The 22114-nt window shown below is 38.7% G+C and overlaps 1 protein-coding gene across 1 annotated transcript in view; it reads left to right on the top strand.

Annotated features, from left to right (window-relative positions):
* LOC150088197 (alpha-2-macroglobulin receptor-associated protein) overlaps window positions 1–22114 on the top strand; it is a 228105-nt gene that overhangs the window by 61220 nt on the left and 144771 nt on the right. The window lies entirely within an intron of this gene.

The following is a 22114-nucleotide window of genomic DNA, read 5'->3' on the forward strand; positions in this document are numbered from 1 at the left end:
TTTTTAAAAAAACTGCGCATTATGGTTTCCTAAATTTGGCTTTTCTGGATTTTGTGAGTTAAACAGTGTCCAGTAGAGTCATTTTAAACCACCCTTAAAAGGATCTATATCTTTCTCCCTTAACTGTGTGCACATATCCCGAATTTTTTTGTAATATATAGGAATTGTCTCTGCTTTTCGCCCTAGATAATTGCCGCCTTTAATTAAGGCTGTATTAAATCCCATAAAATATTTTATCAGTACCGCTACTAAATGGTTAGATTGCACCATATTAGCCACATCCAGCAGTCTCTCTTACAGCTACACCTCAAATTCATTTTTGGAATACTTATTCCCCCATCTTCCCATGGTAAAAATAAAAATTTCTGCACTATCTCTTGCCGTTTTCCTCCCCATAGAAACTGAAATGTTGGAACGTAAAATCGTCTCATTGTCCTAGCTGTGATTCCTGTTATAAACACCGTGCATAAGATTATAGGAAGAATTACGGTTCTGACAATAATGGATTTGTTCTCAAAAGAAAATTGTCCCACTTCCCACTCTTTTAAACTTTCCCGTATTTTAGTGGCGAGCCCTCCTACAGATAGCATGGGACTCTCTCTAAATGGAACTCCCAATATTTGAATCAATTTATTCGACTCCACTTCTCGTTGTGGTAAAAAGGCTGATGTACCCATTCCCCTAACAATTTGATCCTAGTTTTCGAAGCTAGTTGACTTCATCATCAGTGGGTGGGCAGGTGCCCTGTTGTAATAGTGACAACCCAGTTATGAAGTATAACTCCACAATACGAGAGATGCTTGGTGGTGTGTATGGTTTAATCGAAAAATATTTCTTGACAATGTCTAAGAGTATGAAAGAGGTTGTTTATACATTGGCATTGCACTTCCATCATTTCTACTACCCAGGTAGTATGAATGCATCATTTATTCATATCTCATATTGAACACCTTCACAATGAGTTGCCTAGGTATTGCACTATTTCGAATAAGTAACACTTCTCTTGGACATTCAGTCAAGAAATATTTTTCAATTAAACCATGCACACCACAAGCATCTCTCATATTGTGGAGTTATACTTCATAACTGGGTTGTCACTATTGCAACAGGGTACCTGCCCACCCACCGATGATGAAGCCAACTAGCTTCAAAACTGTGCTGTCTGGGTGGTGGTGGTGGTGCCCATCTGAGAATAAGTAACAGTAGTCTTCTTTATCAGAGAAGTGTTACTGATTCAAAGTAGTGCAATACCTAGGCAACTCGTGAAGGTGTTCACAATATGAGATATGAATAAACAACGCATTCATACTACCTGGGTAGTAGAAATGATGGAAGTGCCATACCCATGCATAAACAACCTCTTTAATTCTCTTAGACATTCAGTCAAGAAATATTTTTCGTTGTCTTGAATTGATACAACTTGTGGTGATGTGGGATTCTTCACAATATGGATGAATCTGGCCTTCATGGTCAGTTTCCAAAATTTACCCATAACTATATTGTAGTTTTAAATGTTTTTCACCAACCTTATGTAGAAATAAAACACAAAGAAAACGAAAACTGGAATCTTGATAACTATGTATTTATAATAAGTTATATTTGTCTGTATTTACAATAAATTATATTTAACTTTACAACTAAAATATATGAAATATACATATAAAATATACATTAAAATATACTGGGTTAAGAACAATAAAATACATTAAAATATACTAAATTAAAATCGATAAAACCAAAGCTTTCGAAGGCTCCTGCCTTCTTCTTCAGCGGTATTTTCTTTGTTCTGCGGTGTGTCTTTAAATACCAGCAGGTTCACGGTACTCATCACGTGTTTCATTCCCACGTGTTCCGTTCTCTTGTGTTACGGAATCGGAAGTGGCTCGAGAGTGGGTCATGTGGAACCGTTCATCCCTACTGAGGATAGTAGCCTCAAAGAGGGGATGGATCCGCATTCCTCTATCTCTATTAATGTTCACTGTGGAACAGATCCGCAAACTCTCAAGCCACTTCCGGTCCCAGAACTTATTCGCCCGATCGGTGATGATAGCCTCGTCCGGGGAGATGTGGTGCTGCTTCTCCCTTTGAAGGCGTTGGATTTATTGAATGATCATACAACCTATAAGGTTATTCAGAAAAGTCCACTGCTTAGCTTGGAACAGCAAGTGAATAGAATGGTACAGAGTTGGCTTAAGTCTAGCAAAATTTCCAAAGAACAATATTGGGTACTGCATGCTACAGGGAGCCAAATACCAAGATTTTATGGCTTGCCCAAAATTCATAAAATGGGTGTACCACTTAGACCCATAGTTTCATTTATAGGCAGTCCCACATATGCACTATTTGGTTTCTTAGCCAAATTATTATCTCCATTAGTAGGACTCTCTGAATTTAGTATTAAGGACAGCAAAGACTTTGTGCATTTTATTAGAACCCAACGCATAAAAGAGAATGAAATTATGATATCTTTCGACGTGAAATCTCTATTTACATGTATTCCGATTGACCATGGAGTGCGTTGTGCACACATGGCCTTACGGAGAGATACTACTCTAAATACTAGAACACAATTAAATTTAGAGGATATTGAGAAAGGTATAGAATTATGCCTCTCAAGCACCACTATGGTGTTTGATAATACTATGTATAAGCAGGTTAACGGTACAGCCATGGGCTCCCCCATTAGCGCAATTATAGCTAATTTAGCTATGGAGGAGCTCGAGGCTAGAATATTTAATGTTAGTGTTCTCCCTATGTGCCCCTGGAAAAGATACGTAGATGATACGTTTTCAATTATTCGAAAGGGGAGTGAAGATCAGGTGTTGAATATTTTAAATGGCTTCTCCCCATTCATACAATTTACCTCGGAGGCAGAAGAAGGAGGAGTTTTGCCGTTCCTAGATGTGTTGGTCTGTAGGGAAGACCAACAACTAAAGACTAAGGTCTATAGGAAATCGATGTGTAAAGGTCAATATTCGCACTACAATTCAGCTCAGGCCAACCATCATAGGAACAGTGTGGTTAGAACATTAGTTGACAGGGCAAAATCACACTGTAGTACCTCCGAGGATAGGAAGATAGAGTATGAACGTGTCACGACGGATCTTACAAAATGTGGCTACGCCCAGAGGATTATAGAAAAATATATTAAAGGAAATCAGAGGAGAGGCGAATCTTTTACGCCAGTATCCACTGCATATATTCCCTACTATCCGGGTCTAATCGATCACATAACTAGAATACTAAGAAATTATCAGACGCGTTGTGTGCAGCTTCCGGGGCGGAGGCTGCACACAATCGTGTCACGAGTAAAGGACCCCATTCAAAAAGAGAATGCAAGTGGGGTCGTATACAGTATTAGATGCCCGGATTGTGGGGAGTGTTATGTAGGGGAAACAAAACAGCGTCTCAAAGACCGTCTGGGGGAGCACACTAAGGCAATAAGAAGTGCGGACTATGGTAAGTCCGCCGTGGCCGAGCATTTTTGGGAGAAGCAGCACCACATCTCCCCGGACGAGGCTATCATCACCGATCGGGCGAATAAGTTCTGGGACCGGAAGTGGCTTGAGAGTTTGCGGATCTGTTCCACAGTGAACATTAATAGAGATAGAGGAATGCGGATCCATCCCCTCTTTGAGGCTACTATCCTCAGAAGGGATGAACGGTTCCACATGACCCACTCTCGAGCCACTTCCGATTCCGTAACACAAGAGAATGGAACATGTGGGAATGAAACATGTGATGAGTACCGTGAACCTGCTGGTATTTAAAGACGCACCGCAGAACAAAGAAAATACCGCTGAAGAAGAAGGCAGGAGCCTTCGAAAGCTTTGGTTTTATCGATTTTAATTTAGTATATTTTAATGTATTTTATTGTTCTTAACCCAGTATATTTTAATGTATATTTTATATGTATATTTCATATATTTTAGTTGTAAAGTTAAATATAATTTATTGTAAATACAGACAAATATAACTTATTATAAATACATAGTTATCAAGATTCCAGTTTTCGTTTTCTTTGTGTTTTATTTCTACATAAGGTTGGTGAAAAACATTTAAAACTACAATATGAACATACCCAACCTCAGAGGCCTGTTTGAAGAATTTACCCATAACTGCCAAGCAACAGATCTTTTCAATTCTGCTTTTTCTCATACATATGCATCATATGCAAAACATTGCTCATCAGGCAATACAGTGGCAACCCTCAAGGCAGAATGTACTGGTCCCTCAGGAGGTAGCTATTATTGGTGACACTATTGTCAGGGAAATGGGAAATATATTCTGCAAAAAGGATGATAGTGGAGTAGGACCAAGGTATGTCTGCCAGAGACAAAAGTTGATGATGTAGAGCAGATATCTTTAAGGGCACAAAAGGTGATATTTTTGTTCATGTTGGTACTAATGACATTAAGAGTAGGAAGTCTGTGGACTTAACAAGTACAGGGCAATGTTGCAAAAAAGGTGCAAGTTAGGGTTAAATTTGAAAGTATCTGTATTTCTGCGTAGACATGATAGCAGGGGATATATGATGAGAGTCTTGTCAATCCTATTGAGATTGTGCAAGGCCCACAGGGTAAACATTTTTGCAGCATGGTCTGTGCTTCTTAACAGGAAAGACTGCTTCTACAGGGTTGGGATAACACTTAAAGAGTGCAAGAGTATTTGTTGATGCTATCAAAGCAGTTAGGTGCATTAGAAAACTGCTAACTTAGATGGGGATATATAGACTAATAGACTATATATTGGTGTAGATACACCATAGTTTACCCATAAATTTGAACTATGTATGTAGTGTAAAAGGCATCTTTTTAATTGTATCTCATATTGTGGGTGCCTTCACAATGAGATAGCTGGTATTGCACTACTTTGAGGGCATAAATTCAAATTGAGGAAGGACGGATGTCGGATAGATGTGCGGAAATTTGCTTTTAGCCAGCGGGCAGTTGGTTTGTGGAATAGACTTCCATCACTTGTTGTTGAAGTTGATAGCCTAAACAAATTTAAGGCTCAGCTGGACAGGTATTTCGAATGAATGGAGGGGTGAAATGGGAGTAGTGGTTGTGCTTTTTTTTTTTTTTTTTTTTTTGGCTGATGCTGAATAAGCTTGCTTTCTTGCATCATATGCCTCTACTAATGCTAATGCTAACTTCAAATAAATAACGCTTCTCTAGTAGAGAAGACTACTATTATTTATTTTCGGTGGATACCACCACCCAGATAATCGTTTTGAAGCCAGTTGGCTTCATCATCAGTGAGTGGGCAAGTACCCTGGTAATGCAACATATCATCACAGTTGCGAAGTTATTTACACACAATATGAAAGATGCCAAATGGTGTATAAACAATAATGTATTAACTAAACCCATCAGAAATTATGCCTTGTGCATTTCGTCTTCTAATACATTATTATTTATTCACCATTTGGCATCTCTCATATCCTGTATCACAGTGACTCCATTATTTTCCCCAGAACAGAAGTTAAACCAACAGGTCTATAATTATTTGTGTCACCCTTTGAATCCCCTTTGGGATACATTTGCACATCTCCAATCCATGGGGACCTCCCATAAATCTAAGGATGCTCTCATAATTATGACTAAACAGACCCAACACATGCAGTCCACCCATGTCAACTGGATACACTTCCTTAGATTTTGTGTGTTACTTAACTAACAACATAACACCTCCCTCCTTCCTACCCTGTCTATCCTTTATTGTACTCACCAAATTCCGCCGACCGGGCTAGCCAGGCGGGTAAAGTGCCTTCCTGACGACCCAAAGGTTGCGGGTTCGATTCCTGCCTTGGGCTTGGATCAAAGTACTGCAAAAACCTTGGGAGGTGCATTATGGCCACAGAAGCTTATGCACCAATAACTACCAAAAAAAAAAAAAAAAATCACCAAATTCCAATTCTGCACTGCTTACTTTTGTGTGATACCATGTCTCTGATATCCCAACAGTATCTGTGTATGATGCTTTGATCAGCACTTCAAATTCATCAAATTTATTTACTATACTGCTTGTATTGGTGTACATGCAAGTATACATGCACCTGTTCTTACTCTTGGTTCCTTTCCCAGTAATACTACAACTTTTTCCAAGTAGTAGAAGTACTAATGGAGCCATGTGATGCAAGAACTCGAGCATATGAGCTTAGGTAGCATCAGCCAGAAAAAAAAATAATAATAATAATTTTTGTTTCCTCTTTGAATTTATTTAAGCTATCAACTTCCACAACAACAGATGGAAGTTTGTTCCAGCAATTAACCACCTGCTGGTAAAAGTCAAATTTCTGCACATCTATTCTACAACAGTCTTTCCTTAATTTGAATTTTAGCATTAGCATTAGTAGAGGCATTTGATGCAAGAAAGCAAGCTTATGCAGCATCAGCCAAAAAATAAAAAAATTAATAAATAAAAAAATAATAATAAATAAATAAAAAATAACCACTTCCACTTCACCCCTCTGTTCGTTTGAAATACCTGTCCAGCTGAGCCTTAAACTTATTTAGGCTATCAACTTCCACGACAAGGGATGGAAGTCTATTCCACCAACCAACCAACCACCCGCTGGCTAAAGGCAAACTTCCTCGCATCTATCCTACATCTGTCTTTTCTCAATTTGAATTTATGCCCTCTCAGGTAATTATTCTGAGCAAGAGGAAGAATCCCATCAGCATTGAGCATGCTCAAACCATTCAAGGCTTTATACACCTCTATCAGATCGCCTCGCCGGTACCTAGTCTCCAGACACTGTAATTTGCAAAACTTAAGCCTTTCTTCATAAGAGCCCCCCTTTGTTCCATTCACTAATCTTGTTGCCCTTCTCTGTACTCGTTCCAGCATCTCTACATCCTTCTTGAAATGAGGCCTCCAGACGGTATACAGTACTCTAGGTGTGGCCTGACCATTGCCTTATACAAGGGAATAATCACCTCCTTATCCCTGCTAGAAAAATTCCTATATATATATCATCGACAATACACCATGAGCTACTCTTGCAGCCCATCTGCACTGCTCAGAAAACTTCATATCTGCCTGCACAACCACCCCCAGGTCCCTTTCATTCTCTACCACTGTCAGTGTAGTACCACAGAGTTGATACGTTGCTCTGGGGTTGCTGTTTTCCATATGTAGTACTTTACATTTGTCAATGTTAAACTTCATTTGCCACCTCGAAGCCCATCTGCTCAACCTTTCCAGATCCTGTTGCAGTAGCATAGTGTCAGTAGTGTCCTTGACAACCCTGCCAACCTTCGTATCGTCTGCAAACGTGGACATTAAGCTTGATATACCATCATCAATATCATTTATAAATACAGAAAACAATAATGAACCCAATAGTGAACCCTGAGGGACTCCACTAATAACATTAGTCCACGATGAGCAGTGTCCATTGATTACCACTCTTTGTCACCTCAGGTTCATAATATGAGCAAGCAGAAGATTCACATCAGAATTCAGTGTGCTCAACCCATTCAAGGCCTTATACACCGCAGGTGCCTAGTCTCCAGCTGCTGCAATTTGCAGAACGTAAGCCTTTCTTGATAAGAAAGACTTAAGTTTCTCTTCGTTCCCCTCACCAGTCTTGTTCTCCTTCTCTGTACACGCTGAAGCAACTAAACATCCTTCCAAAAATGAGGCCCCCAGACCTGTACGCAATACTCAAGGCATGGCCTTACCATTTCCTTCTACAAAGGGATATCACCTCTTTTTTCCCTACTAGCAAAATTCCTGTATATCATTAACAGTACACCATGACCTTTTCTGGCAGTCTGCCTGCATTACTCAGAAAACTTCATATCTGACTGCACAATTACTCCCAGATTTTTTTTTATTTTCTACCACCCTAAGTGTAATAACACACACAGTCTGTACTTTTCTCTGGGGTTACTTCTACCCATATGCAGTACTTTGCATTTGTCAATTTTAAACTTCAGTTGCCACTTCTCATCCTATCTGCCCAAATTTTCTAGATCCTGATGCAGTAGCACGCTGCCATTACTGTCATTAACAACCCTGCTAACTTTTGTATTATCTGCAAACTTCGATGAATATACAAAACGACTTCACTCTTGTTTTGTATATTCATCAATATCATTGATAAATATACAAAACAACAGTGGCCCTAACACCGAACCCTGGGGGACTGCACTAATAACATTTGTCCACGAAGAGCAACGTCCATTGATTACCACTCTGTCTTCTCCCACCCAACCACCCGTTTATCCATTGTAGCAACTTACCCTGAATACCATACTGCTCCAATTTGTACAGTAGCCTTCCATGCGCAATAGTGTCAGAAGCTTTCCTGAAATCCAAGTATATGATATCAAAATTATTTTTTTTTATCCAGTTCCTTTGTATCCACATTATAGTATCCAATCAAATTTGTCACACAAGACTTTCCCTTAACAAATATTACTGCAGTCTTGTCTAGATGATCCTGCAATGTATCTTTAACCAGTGACTAGATTATTTTCCCCAAAACAGAAGTTAAACTAACTGGTCTGTAATTAATCATGTCATCCCTAGACAAAGGTGTATTGCTAAAAAAAATAGTACCAGAACGCTCATTCTCCAGAAGAATTTATGATAATGGCGCATAGACTGTACAGTAACTGAATCAGACTGCAGATTCATGGTTCATAGAACGAGTTCTAGAGTTGAGCTCATAGCAAATCAAAATGCAATGTTCGCACACACATCACCGTATATCTCATTCGTTTTTGATTTTATCTAATACATTGTGCTTTAGTAGCAAACGTTCAAGTTTCATTGCGAAATTTATATTTTTGTTTTTAAATAAATTTTTGAAGAAATCTATTAATTTTAAAGATTACTATTAATATATATTGTTAGTAGCAATGGGTAAAATAGATATTTCTCCCTATCCTTTGATTATGCCATTGTTTCATAATATTAGGTGTATAAATGTAATGATTTTATATTATGACATTTAGAAAAAAAGTACTGGAACATTGTTCTGGTGCATTCCGGCCTGAATACACTACTGCCCTTAGATCCCAATTTGTGAATTGGGGATACATTTGCATATCTCCAATCCGTGGAGACTTTCCCTGAGTCCCAGGATGCTCTCATAATTATGGCTAAGGGATTGTGTAGTTCCTTTGCTGTCTCCTTTAATATAATTGGATAGATCCCATCCACTCCAGATACCTTTCTTTATTACAAAATCATTAAGCAACCTGTTACAGTTTGATATACTTCTGACATTTTCCTCCCTTAATAACTCCTCATGGGTGAATGTAGATGCAAAATACTCATTCAAATTATCAGCTATCTAAGAAGGATCATCAACGGTCGAACCATCAATATCAAGTTGACCAATCTAATTCAACCCCTGCGTTCTAGAGTTTATATAAGTAAAGAAGTTCTTGCTGTTTTTCTTAGTATCCTTTGCCAAAAATTTCTAGTAATCTGTCTTCGCCTACTTCTTCCTTTGACTTGATTACGGACTAGCTTATATCTGCCGTATGCTTCTGTGTCACCTTATAATTTATATGCATCCCATGCAGTTTTCTTCTCTGCTAGAAGTCTCATAGGCGCCTCCGTAGCCAGGTGGGCAGGAGCAGCAGTGCGTAGCACACGCATCTTGATTAGACCGGTGTTCGAGCCCGTGACCACCAAATACGGAGGATGCGGAAAGGTCAGGGAATGACCACCGCATATCCCCGGAGCAATATGGCCTTAGTTGCTAATGCTCCTAAAAAACCAAATAACAACAACAGAAGTCTCATTAGTTCATGTGACATCCATTTTGGCCTAAACGTTGTACAATATTTCTTAATCGGTATGAAAAGCCTAGTAGCTTCCACGGTTAGTTCCTTGAATGCTTCCCACTTAGAATTTTCTGTTGGTGACATCATCATTTGGTCTCACTATATAGAATTTAAAAACTGTCTGAGACCATTGTAGTCACCTTTACGAAAGCAAAAAGCCTTCCCTTTAACCCTGACGGTAGTTACATCTTTGATTAAATTCCACATCAGTACACAGTGATCACTGCCATCTATCGGTTCTTTTATCTGCAAATTATTTATATACGAATAAGCACTTCTGATAACCAGATCAAGATTATTACCCTCTCTGGTTGCCTCTCAAACATGCTGCTGCAGAAAACAGTAAATCAACAAAAGTCTTGCTAGTGTGCGACTGACCAATCCACAAGTTCCAGTAAATATCTGGGAAGTTAAAATCCCCCATTATGATTTACTGGCCCATTCTGTTTTTTCTGTACAATTGTTCATTGTACTCATTAGAGTCATTAGGCCTATAACATACTCCTACTCTCATTTTTGCTTCCCCAGTGCTTATGTCATGCCAAACTTATACAATATGCACTCTCCATCTATGTTAACTGGATCCACTTCCTTAGATTTTGTTTTTCTTAATTAACAGCATAACCCCTCCTCCCTCCCTATTCTGTCTATTCTTTCTGTACACGTTGCACTAATCAAATTCCAATTCTGTACTGCTTATATCTGTGAATTGGATATACATTTGCATATCTCTGATATCGCAAAAATATCTGCCTTTGGTATCTTTACCAGCACTTCAGATTCATCAAATTTATTTACTATACTTCTAGCATTGTTATACATGCGAGTATACATGAACCTATTCTTATTCTAAGTTACCTTTACACAGCTCATGTATTTACAGTAGGAATCTCTCTTTAATGAACTTCCATATAGCAAATTTTTCTATGTTGCGAACTTTTTTGCTTTCCCCTTGGTGATTACATTGAAAATAGTTTCCCTATAACAAAGAATTTCCAAATAACAAACTGGCTGTGAACAAAAATATTTCCTTGTCATCTCTGTTGACTTTGTCGGGGTGTTCGACACCCTTTTGTGGCTGAGCTTCCTGGGAAGGCTCAGAAGTGCAATCTCCCTACAAATATCTTTTAAATGCATTGCACGGTATCTCTCACACAGGAAAATCACTGTGAGAGCCCCATACACTCAAGTCACACGGCAGTTGCACAGAGGCTGTCCACAGGGCTCAATTCTCAGCCCCATGTTAATGGAACTTGGTACTTGATGAGTTTCTGCAAAAAGACCTAGGAAACATTACATCTTTGGCTTATGCCGATGACCTGGCCTTGATGCTTGGTGCAGTCAGCAGGACACAACTGGAAGCTTCAAGAAATAGAGCCCTTGAAACCCTACAGGAATGGGCAACTCAACACAACCTACAAATCTCTGCCGCTAAAACCTGCTCAGTCTTACTAAAGAGACATCTGCACCCAAACAGACCACCACAGATAAAGATTCAACATAAAACAATTCGAATGCATACCCAGCTTAAATACCTGGGTCTCCTGCTAGATAATAACCTTACTTTTAAACTGCATCTCACGTACCTGCAGAGGAAAATTAAAAACTATGCTTCACTGTTTGCCAGGATTATTAGGAAAGATTGGGGGCTCAAAAGGAGAACTCTGTCTATTCTACAAGACTGTCTTTCTACCCGATATTACATGTGCCACTCCAGTCTGGTACAACAAAACCACAATTGTCTGCAATCAACGGGAGCTACAAACTATCCAGAGGACAATATTACTGACAACTTCTCAAGCCTGCTGCACAGTCAGCACCCACGCCCTGCAGGCCCTAGTGGGGGATGACTTTCTGCCTGGACCTGGCAGGTCTGGAATCCTAACCAACCTGACCAAAGGAAAGGCTACCACCTTCCGAGACTTCACCTCAACCACAGCAAACAACTACAAAATGGAAAACCGACGTTTGACCGAATACTTACATGATATCTGGCAGCAATGCTGGAATGACAGCACAAAGGGCACCATTACCAAAAAATTCATTCCAGACCTCAGAAAAACTCATCCAGAAATGCTGGTCTGGCTTTCCCCAGGCCTTCTGTCCTCATATCTACTCATCTGGCATGGGGCTATCAGAGGAAAGTTAATAACCATGGGATTAACAGACAATCCCCTATGCTCCCGTGGGCTCCCAGAGACCTGGGAGCACCTAATGTATACTTGCTCAATCTACGAAGACCTAAGATGTGTATTAATTACCAAAATACACTTTAATCCAATGGACCAAAAGCATTACCTCTTGGGCATTACCCCAAATGGACAAAACCTGGACATGGATCGCTATTGTGGCCCTGATATAGAGATGGCCTATTGTCAACTCTTAATCTGCTCTCCCTTGAGTGGATCTTTCCTTTCAACTCCCCCAGGTGCGAGGAGAGGGTTCCCTCTTCTCGCTTGCCCAAATTTTCACTCTGGTGGGGCATGCCCATGCCCCACCAGAGTGAAAATTTCAGTGGGGCATGGGCATGCCCCGCTGAAAAAAAAAGGGGGGTCACCTTCACTATCAACCCCCACCCCCAGTCTTCAGTTTTCCCTTCCAATACTTTCTCTTATACAGCATTCGTCCCACACGTCCAAACTTAAATTACAACAAAATTTTGTCTGACCTTTTAGGCTCCTAGAACTCGTCCTTCAGCGTACAACCCCACGCAGCGATCTTTAACGAAATCTTACCTAAATCAACTGTGATCACTTCAACATTTTTTTTTTTTTTTTTTTTTTGGTCCTTGCCACTGAAATCCCAGGAAAGTAGGTGGCAGGACTGGCCAGAGTATCACTTACTGGTAACACCTGGCTCGCCTCCACGTGGCAGGGTTATGGGCAACATTGGTTCCCAATATGGGCTCGGCGGCCAATAAGCCAGAGGAACAATGGGCACAACATCTTACACAACCCACGATCCATACACTTTTAAATCTGGTGCCTCCATGGGCAGGAGCAACAGTGCGTAGCACGTGCTTCTTGATTAGACCGGGGTTCGAGCCCGTGACCACCAAATACGCAGGATGTGGAAAGGTCAAGGAATGACCACCGCATATCCCTGGAGCAATATGGCCTTAGTTGCTAATGCTCCTAAAAAAACCAACCAACAAACAAACAAACTTTTAAATCTCTGGCTTGACAATGTTCTGTTTCCGATACACTGTGCATACACAGAGATGGGAGAAACCACAGGTTCCGTTTGACCCGAATATACCTTATAACAAACTGATTTCAAGAGAACTGGGGATGCATTGTTCACACCTCTGGCCTTTAGGCAATAAAGCTGATGCTGTAGAAAGCATGAATTGAATTAAGAGCTAAAAGGATTAAGCATTAATCAGAGGCCCAGCAGTGGGTGAGCATTAATCTTTGCCCAGCAGTGGGCGAGCAATGGCTAAAAAGAAGTAAAACCTATACAACTTATACCTTATAGCAATGGCTAAAAAGAAGTAAAACCTATACAACTTATACACTACTATGCTGAGAAGTCCCGTTGGTCAACTGTCCACAGCTATTGGCAAAGATTAAGGCATATTCCTTCAGGAATATGCCTTATATGAATGTAAGTTGCAGAGCCACCTCCATTCCATTGGCTCTGCTACCTATTTTTGGCATTAGCATTATTAGAGGCATATGATGCAAGAAAGCAAGCTTATGCAGCATCAGCCAATAAAAAAAAAAAAAAAAAGCGCTCCCATTTCACCCCTCCATTCGTTCCAAATACCTGTCCAGCTCGGCTTTAAATTTATTTAGGCTATCAACTTCCACATCAAATGATGGAAGTCTGTTCCACCAACCAACTACCTGCTGGCTAAAGGCAAACTTCCACACATCTATCTTACATCTGTCTTTCCTCAATTTGAATTTGTCCTCTCAGGTGATTATTCTGAGCAAGAGGAAGAATCCCATCAGCATTGAGCATGGTCAAACCCTTCAAGGCTTTATACACCTCTATCAGATCACCTCGCTGGTGCCTAGTCTCCAGACACTGTAATTTGCAAAACTTAAGCCTTTCTTCGTAAGATCACCCCTTTGTTCCATTCACTAATCTTGTTGCCCTTCTCTGTACTCGTTCCAGCAGCTCTACATCCTTCTTGAAATGAGGCCTCCAGATCTGTATACAGTACTGAAGGTGTGGCCTGACCACTACCTTATACAAGGGAATAATCACCTCCTTATCCCTGCTAGAAACATTCCTGTATATCATTGACAACACACCAAGAGCTACTCTTGCAGACCGTCTGCACTGCTCAGAAAACTTCATATCTGCTTGCACAATTACCCCCAGGTCCTTTTCATTTTCTACCACTGTCAGTGTAGTACCACAGAGTTGATACGTCACTCTGGGGGTTACTGCTTCCCATATGTAGTACTTTACATTTGTCAATGTTAAACTTCATTTACCACCTCTCAGCCCATCTGCTCAACTTTTCTAGATCCTGTTGCAGCAGCATACTGTCATTAGTGTCATTAACAACCCTGCCAACCTTCGTATTATCTGTAAACTTGGACATTCAGCTTGTTATACCATCATCAATATTATTTATAAATACAGAAAACAATGGACCCAACACTAAACCCTGAGGGACTCCACTAATAACATTAGTCCACGATGAGTAGTGTCCATTGATTACCACTCTGTCTTCTCCCACTCAAACCATCCCTTTATCCATAGCAGCAATTTGCCTTCAATGCCACACTGCTCAAAGCAGTCTTCCATGTATCAAAAGCCTTTCTAAGATCCAAATATATGATATCAAATTATTCCCTGCATCCAGTTGCTTTGTGACGACATCATAGTATCCAATCAAATTGGTAAGGCAAGACTTTCCCTTAACAAAACCATGCTGTGTCGGAGCTATAACTGAAGTCTTGTCTAGATGATCCTGCAGTGCTTCTTTAACCAGTTCTTCCATTAATTTTCCTGGAACAGAACTTAAACTAACAGGTCTATAATTACTTGTGTTGCCCTTTGATCCTCCTTTGTGAATTGGGGTCACATTTACACATTTTCTACTGTAAGCATCCTATTAGAGAATTAGGAGAGAGTGATTTTTCTTTATCTTGTAAATTCATCTGTTTCAATGAAATGAGTCAGCCACACTTTAACTAAATTTCACCTGTCTTTGTTTACATGGTAGCCACAAGTGGTGTCCCTAATTTCAGCTTTTTTTAACTGCTGTGCAAGTAACCTTACAGTGTCTAAGAGGAAATCCTTGAGTGTAGTGTGAAAAAGTGGAAGTGCTTATTAGTGTAGTTTGCAGTGTTAAAAAAAAGAAAAGAAATTGCTTTAAAATTTGATGTCCCTGCCAGTAGTGTGTCAACTATTCTGAAAAGCCCTGTTTTGATTCTCAAACTTTTTTTTGAGGAAACGGGACCCAGTGAGAAGTGTGAAAAATTATGCCTTTGGGAAGATGTAGATGAAGCAGTTTATAAGTTGATTAAGGATGAAGTTGATTCGAGACCAAAACATGCCGATATCAGTGCTATTAATAAAAGAAAAGGCTATGGAGTACACATCTTTTCTGGGGCACAAAACATTCCAAGCCGGTGCTGGGTAGCTGGACAAATTTAAAGAGCGTCACGGCATACTCAAAAAAGTTATTTCTAATGAAAGTGGAGTTGCATTCGAAGAAGACTATACCCATTGAAAAGAACAGTTTTGTAAAAAAAAATACGGAAGACTGAGTCCAAAGACATATTCAACGTTGAAAAAATGTGTCTATTTTTTAAATGTTTGCCGAACAAGACACTGACTTTTAAAGGTGATAAAATGTTAGGTGGTAAAAATAGTAAGGAGAGAATTACACTCGGTTGCAAATATGGCTGGTAATGAAAAACTGAAAATATTGGTAATACCCAAAAGTAAATAACCCCGTTGTTTCAAAGGAGTAAAGTCTTTAGAGTTGGTCTACAACTACAAAAAAATAATCTTGACTGACAAGCAAAATTTTTGATCAGTGGATTTTAAATTTCGACAGCAAGATGACAAAAGAAAACAGAAAAATGGCGTTGATTGGCAAAAACTGCCCTGCCCACTTTTACTTGGTAATTTCGAAACTTACAAGTTTGTAAAGCTTGTTTTCTTCCTTCTGAATAATTCATCTTAACTGCAGCTAATGGACCCAAGTATTAACAAGAATTTGAAAAGGCACTACCGAAGATGCAAAATGAACAAAATTATAATGAGAATGGAAACCAACCAACCTATAGATTCTTTTATAGAATCTATATTCAGATGAACATATATCAGAGTTGGTGAAAGTGTGGAGTCAAAATGTGACGAAATAACGATAATAAGAATTGTTTCGCAAATGCAGGTTTTGCTAAAATGTTAATTAACATAGATGAGGAGGATGAACTGCTATAAGACATTGAGCAGTCTGGGGAGGAGATCCAAGTGAGATTTGATCAGTGGAGAAATTGTTCTTGACGAATTTTTAGGATTTGATAATGATGTAATAGTAGTAGCTAAATATCTGAGTGACTCCAACATTTTGAAGCATATTTAAAGAACTAGTGACAATGAGTTGGATGAAAATGAGGACAATATTAAACCTTCCAAACGAATGTTGGCAGCATTTGAAACTTTGCATCGAGGCCTTCGGTGGGAAGAAAATGTAACAGAAAATATATCTGAATGTTTAAAGTTTAAACACATGCAAACATTTTTTGAACGGTGTACAGTAGAATCCAGTGTACAACAAAAATTAACCAAATATTGTACAACATAATTCTTAAAAGTGTACTAATAAATTGTGTGCATCATGTAATAGTCATTTCTTAATATGTATGTATAAATAAATTGTTTTAAAACGTTAGAAAATTTATTCATTCCCACTTCTTTCCCATCTTTTACTATATTTCTGAATTTACAGTATTTTTCATTGTTGAAAAGGTCATATTTCTTTTTAAGGAATTTTTTCAAGGGAACGATCAATTTTGTTATATAGCTGTCTGATTGTATTTGTTTCATGATGACACCCACCAGTTCCTGAAACCCCCAGCACCCCACCCTCCAGGCCGCTGCTCATTCTAATGTAAGCAGTGCAAGAATCACTTTCACCTTTTCCTGTGGCTACTATTAACCTTTTAGTCTGTGAATCCTCCCAAGCTAACAGTTTTCCGACCCACCCAATGCTGCCTTGATAGTATCAGCAAACATTCTTGCACCCCACTTATTTAATACCTCCTCCCTGTTCTACACGGATGGGATACATTAACAGTCTGTGCTTGTTAAGTCTCTCTTGTTAACAAGCACAGACCATGCTGAGAAAAATTCTACCCCATCAGTCTTGCACAATCCCTTCAGGGCTAAATTGATTGACAGGGCTCTCATCATATACTTCCTCCTATCGTGTCTGGGCAGAATTGCAGACACTTTAAAATTCAAACCTAACTCACGACTTTTTTTCAACATTGACATGTACTTGTTAAGTAAATCTGCAGATCTCCTACTCTTAATGTCATTAGTGCCAACATGTAAAACAATATCACCCTTTGTGCTATCAACTATTGGCCCTGGCAGAGATACCCTGCTTCTATTTCACCTATCCTTTTTACATAATATATTACCCGTCTTCCTGATAATTTAGAGTCACAGACAATAACTCACTTTGTGGGACCAGTGCATTCTGTCTTGGAGATTGTCGCTGTCTTGCCTGATGCACAAGAGTGAGCTCTGACATTGAGTTGGGCAGCTGAGAGCTTAATGGGTCCCCCATTTTAATAACTTCAAGGGCATCTGCCTGACTCTTCACACTCTCATAAGTGCCCATCAGAACACTGAGTTGGCACCTAATTTCTTGACACTCTTCTGCATACACAAAGACATCCTCCTTGGCTAGATCATGTCCTGTTCCAGAGAGTTCTGTAAACATTTCAAAAGTTGCACATTTTTTTTCAGGCTGTGATGTTTTGGAGAATTGCTCCCGTTGGTTCTCTCCTGAGTCACCGCACTCATTCCTGCTATTTTGTACGTTGCTGCTCCAATCTAGGACATGATATTGAAATTAACAATGAAAATTAATAAGATTAATAAATTTAATCAATTAATTATCAATACTACACTATCTAATAGATTCCTAAATGCAGTGATATGCATTATGCTATCTAGTTTTATGTTAGAGCTACCTATTTACTACAATTCAAAATTTGAATTACCCACCACTCAGTCTATTTGAAAACAATGGCTGCAAGATTCGTACGAAACAACTGTTTTATGTATATTTAGTAGTAACCTACAAAATTCTATATAAATTAAAAATAAAAATAATGAGCGTAACCAGATATATAAAGCTACTTATAAAGTACAATATAATATGATAATTAAGTAAATAAAATAGCAAAACACTGATCTTTTTAGGAGCTTGTAATTCACAGCTGGAACTTGTAAAGAGAGTCAGCGCCCTCCTAAGGGTATAATTGAAGTTAGCTGCAAAGTCAGAAAAATCAATAATGATAAAACCTCATCTCAGAAAACAAAATATTGAATTTGGCTACAGATAACAGTTCTGTTAACATTTGCTCCTAAAAACCAAATAACAAACAAACGAACAGTGATATGGCAGGTGCGGAAGGGTTAAAATTAAAAGCTTCTGAACAATAGTTTAATTCCTCTATTCAACGCTACTTGAGGATGCAACACTTAGTGCATTCTGGGAAAGGGTGTCATTATAGAGCAGTTCAAAGGTATTGTGAACAGGTGATCTTGAGGTAAAAGATGAAAGCGTTTCTTTGTGGGGGAAAAATATTCTGTTTTTCCCATTGAAGGAAGAAGAGCGAGTTTAAAGTATAACACTGTGATTGGGTCAGGTTTAAATTACTTTATGTGCAAATTACAAGCTTATGTGCAAATCCCAGAGGGGTTTGCACATAAGCTTGAGTATAAAAAAGTAGTACAAGGGGTGATTGTAACTTGCAATCAATTGAATAAATAAATAAATAAATGAGAAGGAAATAAATAAGGTGCTCGCACAAAAAGTGGTAGTTCTTGCTTCCTGTGGTAGTTCACGGTTCAGTTTGGATCCTGTTCTGGGAGTGTCCAGCTGTGTAGTGAAGGGTTCTGCCGGGCATGTTCCTGTGCTACAAGTTAATCCTGAAGTTGAATAACAAGCCAGTCAGATAGTGCCCTGGCTTCTGCTACTGCTGTGGTAATTTCCTTCAGTAGAAACAGAGAACTGTTCTTGAAATCCCAAAAAAAGACAGTACTGGAAGAGCTATATAGCAGAGATGCAGAGTTCAACTAAGGGGGGAGAGAGAGAGAGAGAGAGAGAGAGAGAGAGAGAGAGATTACCGCACTCCGTGGAAGGAACCCGCATAAAGGAATCCCACTGTGAAATAGAAGGAAGGTAAGTCTCCCAAACTGTGTTGTTTTGGAAACGGTACTTAGATAAAGTGGGAGATTATTTTAGAGTAAGGTTGAAGTTAAAGAAACACGAGAAATATTTAGTATTAGAGTTGAAGAAACTAAGGAAATGTTTAGTATTGAGTTGGTTTATTAGTTGAAGTTGTAAATAAAATTGATATTGCTAAATTAAGAGAGATTACATGGAATTGTTAGCATTAAGTTAGTGACTTATGGATTGCTGTTGTGAAGAGATTTGATATTGGTGATTAAGAGAAATATAGGAAATGATTAAGATTGAATTAGTTTAGTGTTTAAAGCCGTAGAGAGTTGAGATTGTTAATTGAGAGAAATTTTATGGAAATGATAGCACGTATTAACAGATTAAATGAGGAAAATGAATAGATTAGATGGAAATGAACACCATTTTATGTATTGTTAGTAGATTTGTATGATAAATGAGTTTTGTTTTATGTTTGTGTCATTGCTCTTGAGAAACCAACAAACAGCTCACATATAATATATATATACTTGTGTGTGTGGGGGAGGATATCCCTCAGCGCCTGGAAATTCTCATTTTTTAATGCAGTCATGTAGCTTCTGAGGCTTAGTGCTTGAGGAGAGCTGCTGTACGAATATCATAACAATGGCCACCAACGGCGATACCAAGGTACAGGGAAATAAAAAATTAATAAATAAATATATACACCCCCCCCCAGAACTAAGATTTGGTTTCCTCAACAAGCTTAACTGTCAGTCCCTTTCTTTCGTTAATATGGATATAGTGCCGTAAAAAGTCAAAAAGGAAATAGGATTTTTTGAAGATGAGGGAATGGGGGGGGTTAAATTGCAACTCGTCTACGACTATCTCAGTACAAAGCACCAACCAGCACAGAATCCAAACGGACATTTTCTGCCGTTAATTAAATATGTACCAAAATTAGATCCAGTTTAAACAATAACACTATTATGTTTCTTAAAAGCTCACTTTATTTGGACAGTTAGTGTGGATGCTTATTTTTTGTTTTTAGAATAACTGTATGTTTAATCATTTTTGCTAGAATATTTATTATTGTAATGAAAGTTTGATTTAAAATGTGAATTCAAGTAATTACTTGTTTTTTCCTTATTTTATTGCACCTAATTGTCATCAAAATTTATTGTGAAAAATGTTTTTTTTTGGAATACCGGTATCCCGGTTTCATAAATTGAAAATACCGAAATACTGGTATTAAGATTTTGACCGGTATTGTGAGCCCTAGATTACTCACCTGAGGTGAGGGGAGATAAATCCAAATTGAAGAAAGACAGTTGTAGAACAGATGTGTGGAAATTTGCCTTTAACCAGCAGGTAGTTGATATTTGGAACAAACTTCCATCTGTTGTAGTGGAGGTGTTTAGTTCTGTCTTGAACTTAAACAAGTTCAAGACAGAGCTAAACAAACATTTGGAGTGAATGAATGAGTGAAATGGGGTGCTTTTTTTTTTTTTTTTTTTGGCTGATGCTATATAAGCTTGCTGTCTTGCTTCACATGCCTCTACTAATGCTAATGTAAAAGCCACACGGAAATTTATTCTTTTTTTATTCCTTACACGTAGTCTGGACACCATCTATTCCAAATTTCATCTTTGGGTGAACCTTGATTTTCCATCTGCTGGTAAAAGTGACATGTTTTAAGTACAGCCACCATGTTCTTGTATGTATATACTTTTGAACTAGCCACTTCTAATTTTGTCTACTTATAGAGAACTTAATCATAATTACAGTGAATAGTATTAGTAGTGGGAAATGATGCAAGAAAGCAAGCTTGTAGAGCTTCAATGAGAGAGGAAAAAAAAAAAAAAAAACTACCCATCTCACTTATCCATCCCCTCCAAAAATTTGTCTAGTTTTTCCTTGAATTTATGCTCCTTTGTGTATGTAGTCTCAGCAAGAGGAAGCATGCCATGAACATTGAGCTTACTGATTCTATTTAAGGCCTTAAACACCTTAATTAGATTTCCTCACAAGTGCACTAGTTGCCAGGTGCTACAATTTACAAAACTGAAGCCTTGGAAAGAGCACCCTTTTCTTCCCTTCACTAATCTCCTTGCCTTTTTTGCACCTGTTCCTGCAGATTTACGTCCTTCCTAAAATGATACCGCTAAACCTTTATACAGTACTCAAGATATGACGTAGTAATGGCCTTGTACAAAAGAAAAATCACCTCTGTATACCTGCTAGCAAAGGTCATGTATATCATTGACAAAATGCCACGAGTTGTCCTGGCAGCCTGTCTGCACTGCTCAGCAAACTTCATATCTAGCTGCACAATTACCCCCAGGTCTTTTTTCATTTTCTACTATACCGAGTAGAATACCACACAGTTAGTATGTTAATCTGGGAATATTGCTACCCATATGCTGTCCCTTGCATTTCTCAATGTCAATGCAATTTCTCAGTCCCATCTGTCTAATTTTTCTAGATCATGTTGCAGTAGCATACTTTGATTACTGTCATTAACAACCTTTGTATCATCTGTGAAATTAGATATTAAACTGATGTACCTTCACCAATATCTTTTAATAAATATAGAAAAAATAATGGGTCCAGCACTAAACCCTGGGGAGACTCCAGTAATAACATTAGTCCAGTAGTGCCCATTGATAATCACTCTCCTGCTCAACCATTCCTTTATCCATAGGAGTATCTTGCCCTTAATGCCACATTGCTACAGTTTGTATAGCAGTCTATGTGCAGCAGTATCAAAAGCCTTTGCGAAATCCAAGTATCCAGGTCCTTCGTTATTTCATTATAGTATCCAATCAGATTGGTCAGACCAGACTGCCTCTTAACAAATCGATGGTGTGATTGCAGTGTAGTTGTATTCCTGTCTAGATGGCCCTGCATTACTTCTTTAACCAAGCACTCCATT

The sequence above is a fragment of the Mastigoproctus giganteus genome, chromosome 3, assembly GCF_048544385.1.
Source record: "Mastigoproctus giganteus isolate SK-2022 chromosome 3, ASM4854438v1, whole genome shotgun sequence".
In the NCBI taxonomy this organism is placed as follows: Eukaryota; Metazoa; Arthropoda; class Arachnida; order Uropygi; family Thelyphonidae; genus Mastigoproctus; species Mastigoproctus giganteus.